The sequence below is a fragment of the Brachyhypopomus gauderio genome, chromosome 9 (assembly GCF_052324685.1).
Source record: "Brachyhypopomus gauderio isolate BG-103 chromosome 9, BGAUD_0.2, whole genome shotgun sequence".
NCBI lineage: Eukaryota > Metazoa > Chordata > Actinopteri > Gymnotiformes > Hypopomidae > Brachyhypopomus > Brachyhypopomus gauderio.
In genome coordinates, this window is record NC_135219.1 from 20,449,923 (window position 1) to 20,458,419 (window position 8,497).

The 8,497-nt window shown below is 45.4% G+C and overlaps 1 long non-coding RNA gene across 2 annotated transcripts in view; it reads left to right on the plus strand.

Annotated features, from left to right (window-relative positions):
- The first annotated feature begins 5,370 nt into the window (after positions 1–5,370).
- LOC143522546 (uncharacterized) overlaps positions 5,371–8,497 on the plus strand; it is a 3,931-nt gene continuing 804 nt past the window's right edge. The window contains exons 1-2 of one of the 2 annotated variants that reach the window (XR_013133049.1): positions 5,371–5,795; positions 8,009–8,497. The exon at positions 8,009–8,497 is cut by the window's right edge and continues 804 nt beyond it. This is a non-coding gene — a long non-coding RNA (uncharacterized LOC143522546). Of the gene's footprint in view, positions 5,796–7,506; positions 7,750–8,008 lie in introns of those variants that run through there. The other variant, XR_013133050.1, reaches the window with a different exon arrangement.

Consider the following 8,497-nt stretch of genomic DNA (forward strand, 5'->3'; position numbering starts at 1 on the left):
GCGGCCGCGCCAGACGCTGCAGGCCTGCGAGACGGCTGGATACCCCCGGCACGGGGGCGGCTGGGGGCAGACGGGGACACTGACGGGGACACCGATGGCCACGGCTAATCGATCTCTGCAAAATCAACCAGAGACCCTCATTAGCCCACGAATATCGTTTATGCGTAACTCTGCCGGTTCTGTTGGTTACAGATATCCTGTGGTTTTGGTGTGAGGAGCATTGCCGAGTTCATAGATTCAAGAGAGCAATTCATTAACAACAATAAAAAAACCATCATGATTAACAGCAAGTCTTATATTAAAGGTCATGCACAAATATTACAAAATAATTTGACAGAAAACATATTAGATTTATGGTGAGTAGTGATTTCTGAACTACTTTCAATGTTGGTGTTGGTAACTTTTTGTTAATATTATTATTATTATTATTATTATTATTATTATTATTATTACTACCAACTGTCACGGTTCCAAGCCTTTTCTCCGAGTGTGGTTGGTGAGAATACTTTTTGTCCTTTCAGACACTCCATAAAACATTACACTCACCTTGGGAATACTGAGCACCAAGAAAGGCTACGGTATCAAATGGGTGGGAGGCAGACATTCTTCTCGGGGCTAAATAAAGGCTATGAGACACACTTTCTCATGGACCCAGCGGACCCCGGGGCAGGCAGCACAGGGAGGCATGCGGACGGGCCCCGAGTCGGCACTCTGGAAAAACAGGCTCCGTGCGAGCAGGGACCCAGATCGGGTCGGTGATTACTGGGGCGCGAAAATAAACCACTGCGTAATGCGTGCTGCCCTAAGCAGAACGCGGCCCATTCATAGAATGCAGGCTGGAGACTTAGGGCCATCCCTCGTCAGGTCCTTGGCTTCTCTTTCTCAGCCAGAAACATGATGATGTCTCCTGGGTGTCTTTATCTGAGCCAGGCCCTCGGGCTCTCTGCCCCAGTGGCTCTAGGCATGGCTTACATTTAGATGTCCACTAATGCGGCTACACAGTTAAGTCACTGCCAAACAACAGTGCACGTCCCTCGCTGTCAGTTACGTCGTTTGCCGTTTGCGACTCACACAGCTACGCCGAACCAAGGCTCAGGTTCATCACTTTTCATTTTTACTATACGTCCTATACGTATCACTGATACACATGTATCAAGTACAATATATCTCTTTAAATCGTGTACCATGGCATTCAGTTTGTTGATGCAATGTCTTTAAAGCCAATAAATAATCTGAGTGATATTTAACAGCTGGGAGCGTCTACGTAGCATCTGCATAGTAGTAAAACACGGTGCTTAAACTAAGCGTCTGTTTCCTTAAGCAAGACGACTCAGCGGAATATGTGGCAGACATCTCCGTCTTTGGCACACATCACTGTCATTCTCGTGAGCTTGTGACACATTTGTGGTCTGCTAGGCAGACAATGCTTTTTTTGAGCCATTGTTCACATCTATTTATAAAGCAAGAGAGCGGTGAGAGACAAACACCCGACCAGGTCCCATAGGTATTGCTATGACCAATGTTTCAAAAGACCCAGGCGTGCCAGAAACCTCTAATTAGGCCCAAACAACTGGGAATAATGAAATATCATATTTGTTTTGACTACCTATCATGACAGTTATCATGATAAGGAAAGATATTACCTTACATGAGCTACTTATGGTCACTGGAGGAGATCACTGACATCTGAAGTCTGTAAGATATGCATCTGAGCACTGTTGCTATTGGTCTTGGAAGGCTAAATTTCTGCAATACAGCTAAATTTTAGATTCATGATTATTGTAGATTTTGCTTCATTGAACTTGAGGGCAAAGCAGGAAGAATCTGAATAGCTGCTGCAAACCAAATATTGATTTTGGGATTCAAAATGGTGTTGTTGGATTCCTTTAAATAATATAAAGCATTAAAACTGTCAGATTCAGTTAGCTACACAGTGTGACATAAAAGTCATCCAGACAGCAGTACCAGTGCGACTCACAAGTCTGAAATGTGTTATTATAATGAAATCAAAACAATTTATTAGACTTTACCATTACAGAGCAGGTTTTGGGAAACTGCTTATTTCCATATTTAAATCTTCCAATTTTAAATCTTAAGACTTTAAATTGCTAGACACATAGCATGATAGAAGTGGGTAATCCAGTCACGTTTAATGAAGCAAAGCGTGATTAGCCTATACGAGTTCATGAACTACACCGATGTCTTTCAAGACCGTACAAAACGCCGACACACTTGAAGAATGAGAGAGGACGGCTCGTTTTATGGCACAATAGGCCAAACTCGTCCGTGTGCCTCGCGATTATGCAAAGGAAGCCAGCTACTTGCACGACCGGGGCGTTTATTAGCGCAGCCTTGATCAGAGCGCGCGCATTGTGGCTGCACAACCCCACACGTCCCAAGTCTCGCGCATTCCCGGGAAGATGGACGGGGGTGTGGGAAAGACCCCGAGGTTGAACCCTCTCCCTATATCAGCTGATTTTGCTTCATGTTTAATTCTTGGTACAGTTTCCATTTGTGCAAAGGTCAGGTTTCTGGGAAAGTCCACTAGATGAGTGCGCAGAACGTTTTAATTGTACCCACGATCATGTGTGCTGCATCCCAAGTTAAACAGCATTTGTAGCTAAATATGGGCTTCAAATACAGAACCCAGATCGAGCAGGACCACCACGCAAATCTGCAGTTTTCTGCAGTTGAAATGTGTTCAAAATAGACTGATTTTGTTCAGCACTGCTTACCATTTTCATTACCAAAAGCATGAAAAATTCACACATTTTAAAGTGTGAATAAGTGCACATGACTAAGCACATATCTGAACCTGAATAAATTTTATGATAAATGGTTATTATTAAACTTTCTAAAATAACAACCGTAGACTATGAGGAGGAGGTTAGGCGCACCAGAAACGGGGGAGCTGGCAGCTTCAATGACCGTGAGAACTGCGTGGAGCTCACGAATATAATTATCCATTCAAACAAGGAGAATGTTTCAGTGTTTACACGTAGACAAAGATTTATTCCTACTACAATATTTATTTTAAGCGTAGACAATCTATATATTATCTAAGCGTAGACAACAGCCATATATTTCTGAAAGACACACGTGTGGTAAGATTTGACAAAAGATTACTAAAACACACTTTGCTTACTTACAATCAGTTTACTTTGAAGCTTCAGTGACATTTCATAGATCATAAGATCATAACCTGTTAGTAAACATCTAAGACAAGAATTGCGTCCCAAAAGCGCATCAACCAAGCAGTGAAACAATCAAAATATTTCATACTAAACTGTTTTCTCGTGACCGCACGTTTGTCTGCGGTTGGTTAATTGTGGTTAAAACCGGCCTTGGGTTTCAGGTGATTATTTAACATGTGTCACGGTGACATGATCAGGGTTGGAGAACATATGCTCAAGCCACCTGTTGAATATTTAACAGTGGGAAAGGGCACTCGGAGAAATCCCCATGGCCTCCCTTTGGGTTTCCGTGGTGACTGTTTTTGGTTATTGGACGGCACAAGGCGCCACGTCCAACACAACACAATTAGGGTGGCCGGCAGCGGAGGGGCGAGATAGCGCTGATTGTAATTACGTGTTGATCACAGCGCCTCCGCCTCCATCAACAGCCTTGTTTAAAAACAGACATCCTTCTGCATTGTTGCCATGCTGCGCAGCTCAGTGACACTGATGAGGTCATACTGGAGGTTTCTTCAGTGCGTACTGCAGAACATTATGGGTTAAACAACGAACGTTTGTTCCGTAAACAACTATATTGTTTTAGGCTGCGGATTTCAGAGCACTGTTTATTGAAAGAAAATTATGAGAAACCACAATATTTATTTGATGGTTCAAACCGTGGCAGCTATGGACCAACAAAAAAATGTCGAAAATCTGTTTCTGAATTTATTTATTTTAAATTAATTTTGTGCAGACAAAAATACTTGTCTGTTCAGTGTCTGGTTTACACACCTGTAGCTGTTGCTTTTGGCTACTTTGTCTGATTACACAATTTTAATAATTATATATATATATATTTAATATACTAATGGAGATCAGACTATAAAGAAACTTTTAATATCTTCACTCTACAGACATCTGCAAATATATCATACATAATCAAAATGAAAGATTAACTGCTCCTCACTGGGTTCATGTGTTAAGCTGTGGCATCTTAGATTTTAAGCAATGTCCTGTAGGATAACGCTGGGAATAATGGCTCAAGAGAACACTCGCTCTTGTGTGAGGAACTACAGCTAGGTTACACAATATGTGATGAGTGGCTAAAGGGTTGGTGCTATTCTTATTTGTAAGTTATCTATGAGTCTGTAATTACAGTTCTGTAGGCAAACATGAGTCACCACCGAATATATACCCCCTTTTTTCTCAAACCAAATGGCATGGGTGTTTTCCACTGAGCTTTTTTTGAGCCAATCAAACTTCGCCATGAAAGGTGACTTTCGTTTAGTGGCTGTGTCCAGTCGAGACAGGTGTAAACGATTAAGGGAGGGGTAAGCACCCAGCTACCGCCCCCTTCAGAAGGGCACTTTTTGTCCCAGGTGGCCCTAAAACACCCTGGGTGGGGGTGAGCAGGGCGGGGTGTGCTTCAGTCAGCATCCTTGTAGTGCATCTGAAGTCTGTCTCTTCCTAGAATTACCCTTTATTTCTTTCCCACAACTCTGCCACCCCTGAAAGCCATCCAGTCAGAATCAGTCTCGAGGTCAGGAAGTGACCATTGATGAGGATAAAGAAAATTGCTTCCGTAAGTTGTGGATGATAAACAGATCATGTGTCTGTAAAGTACTTCTGTTACAGTGGCTGACGAGTGAATATTCATATTAAATCATCAATTGCGTGTGCAATGATCAGCTCAATAGAAGTAAATGGATGAAGGACTCTCAGAACTTTCCCCAGGCGGAATGTTGTGGACAGATGAGGTTAATAGATGGACATGCAGCGTGTCTGCCAATCACAGGTCCTGACTTAGAGAAGCAGCTTGAGATGAAAGAAGACCTTCACAAATGCCCCGTCTCTCCGATTCCCATCATGGCTAAAAAAAGGAAGCATGAGAAGTGGTGGCTATTGGTGACCTTCATCTGGGAGGACAATGTGGGATCTCAGTATGGCAGGCCCCATGCTTTTAATTGAATTAGCATCCTGACACTGGCCTGTGGGAGAGTGAATGTGCTGTACTGTGACACAGAGAGCAGCCTTGGGCGCTCTTCCCACGTCACGGCTCCTCCACCAAACCGGAACACCTCTTGCCCACACGTTCACTGATACGGGTCATCAAATTCGAACATAAAAAAAAAAAACATTCAGTCCTATTAAACCAAACGTCACAAATCGGGAAAGTAAAATCTGGTTGCCGGAGCTTTCCACGAAAGCTGTCGGTTGAATTAGGCTAGACGCTCATGCACCGTGAGAATAAGCGCACGTGGGGCGAGAGTACACGTGGGGCGAGTGCACGTGGGGCGAGTGCACGTGGGGCGAGTGCACGTGGGGCACGGCTGGCGGTTTCCTCAAAGCGGCCGAGGTGGCCGTCTGCAGCGTGCCCCACCGTCTGGACGCTGGGTGTCTGGCGAGCTGGAGAAAGCGCCCTGATTAATCTGGACTCCGCACATTTCGCCCTCCACCTTATCTCTTATCGGAACAGGGCTGGGTCCCCCCCCTTGCAGGTTATGCAGATGAAATAATGTTGGATTGCAGTGCTGAGTTTTGGTGGGAGCCCAGGAACAAGTGACCGTGGACCAGAGTGCCTCTTCCCTGTGACTCCCCACCTCCACGCCTTTGGAATTCGAGGTATATCTAACCTAGATATCATATATCTGAAGCATTCGGTGTATTTTTAGTGGTTGGAGGCCTAAATGTTTTCAAGTGCATTCTTGGAACTTTTGCTTTAAATATTTACAACCACTTAGGGGCTAAATATGATCAGGGCCTGTGAAACATTCTCTTGTGCAAAATGATCTGATCTGAGCTCACTTGCTCAACATCATCGAGGTACAAATACTATCCGTAACACGACACAGTGCCGAGAACTTGCTGCTGTCGCGTAACGCTGTAGTACAGAAGTTTGTTTAGTACGTGTGCCTGCCAAAGATCAATTGCATCAGGGAAGACGTGGAAATAAGGCCGCCCTCCTGCGGCAGGGAGCCTTCCGGCCGCGTTAAATCAACCGTCTCATCTCCAGCACACCGTGCAAAACAGTGAGAAGGCCTTGTGGCTTGCTAAGGCTGCTCCCGGGGAGAGGAGAGCGTAATTGCATGTTGCCGAGTGAAAGATGGTTATTTGTTTTCTGAAGCAACAGGAAAGGTGGTGGGAGGGCAGTCCAACTCAAGCTTGTTTTTTGGATAATAAAAATCAACACGTGAAACCCGGTTCAGGAGCGCTGACGTGAAACGACGGCACGGTCCTTATGTGTTGTGATGACGTGAAACGACGGCACGGTCCTTATGTGTCGTGATGACGTGAAATGACAGTGCGGTCCTTATGTGTCGTGATGACGTGAAACGACGACACGGTGCTTATGTGTCATGATGACATGAAACGACGGCACGGTCCTTATGTGTCGTGATGACGTAAAACGACGGCACGGTCCTTATGTGTCGTGATGACGTGAAACGACGGCACGGTCCGTATGTGTCATGATGACGTGAAACGACGGCATGGTCCGTATGTGTCGTGATGACGTGAAACGACGGCACGGTCTGTATGTGTCGTGATGACGTGAAACGACGGCACGGTCCGTATGTGTCATGATGACGTGAAACGACGGCACGGTCCTTATGTGTCATGATGACGTGAAATGACGGCACGGTCCTTATGTGTCGTGATGATATGAAACGACGGCACGGTCCTTATGTGTCATGATGACGTGAAACGACGGCACTGTCCTTATGTGTCATGATGACGTGAAACGATGGTATGGTCCTTATGTGTCATGAAAACGTGGAATGACGGCATGGTCCTTATGTGTCATGAAGACATGAAAAGATGGCATGGTCCTTATGTGTTATGATGACGTGAAACGATGGCACGGTCCTTATGTGTCGTGATGACGTGAAACGACGGCATGGTCCTTATGTGTCGTGATGACGTGAAACGACAGCACAGTCCTTATGTGTCATGATGATGTGAAACGATGGCACGGTCCTTATGTGTCATGATGACGTGAAATGATGGCACGGTCCTTATGTGTCGTGAAAACGTGACACGACGGCATGGACCTTATGTGTCATGAAGACATGAAACGATGGCACGGTCCTTATGTGTCGTGATGACGTAAAACGACGGCAGGGTCCTTATGTGTCGTGATGACGTGAAACGACGGCATGGTCCGTATGTGTCATGATGACGTGAAACGACGGCACGGTCCGTATGTGTCGTGATGACGTGAAACGACGGCACGGTCCTTATGTGTCATGAAAACGTGAAATGACGGCATGGTCCTTATGTGTCGTGATGACGTGAAACGACAGCACAGTCCTTATGTGTCATGATGACGTGAAACGATGGCACGGTCCTTATGTGTCATGATGACGTGAAACGATGGCACGGTCCTTATGTGTCGTGAAAACGTGACACGACGGCATGGACCTTATGTGTCATGAAGACATGAAACGATGGCACGGTCCTTATGTGTCATGAAGATGTGAAGCAACGGCACAATCCTTATGTGTCGTGATGTATGCTGTGGAGTGGACAGTTCAGTGACTGAACTCACTGTGATTTAAGAAATTCCTGATGAATCAGTGTGAGCACACCACTTTGCACCAACACCTCACGTTACTGTGCGCACACTGCACACTGCAGGTGTAGAGTTAGCGCACTAACACTAGTTAGGAGATTAGTTTGTTCATATAACAGTCAAACCAGTCAACTTGCAGTTTAACAATTGCATGCTATCCGTCAAAACCCACAATAAAATAAAGTATTTTCAATTAGCATTGGGAGATGCTAAGTGCGCACCTTTGTGATTGGAACCCCTGCATTGTCTGTGTTCATTTCTATAGTCCTGGTGCAGCGTCGTGCGTTGTCTCTGCAGTCCCATGCTGACGTCAACAGCCCTGCCCTGGCCAGATAAGGCCCTGAGACTTGTAGAGCCTGCTGCTCCCACAGCCACTGCACAGCTGACCCCAAACCGTATGGAGTGTGTATGCACGAGCGTGTGTGTGTGGCAGGGTCACAGCATCATAACATCACTCACTCCTTCTGGTTGTATAGAGCTATTCTTTTTTTTTATTCATTCTGACACTTTCTCTTGCACACACATTCACACAGACACTAATTTCCTAATCTCTGTGATGTTCGGCCCACACTCTGCTATCTGTGAAGTCCCACTCACACAGCCTCTCTGTTTGATACACAACCTCTCTCCTGTCTGTCTCCCTAACTTCACACACACACACACACACACACACACACACACACACACACACACACACACACACACACACACACACACACACACACACTTTCTCTCTCTCTCTCTCTCTCTCTTT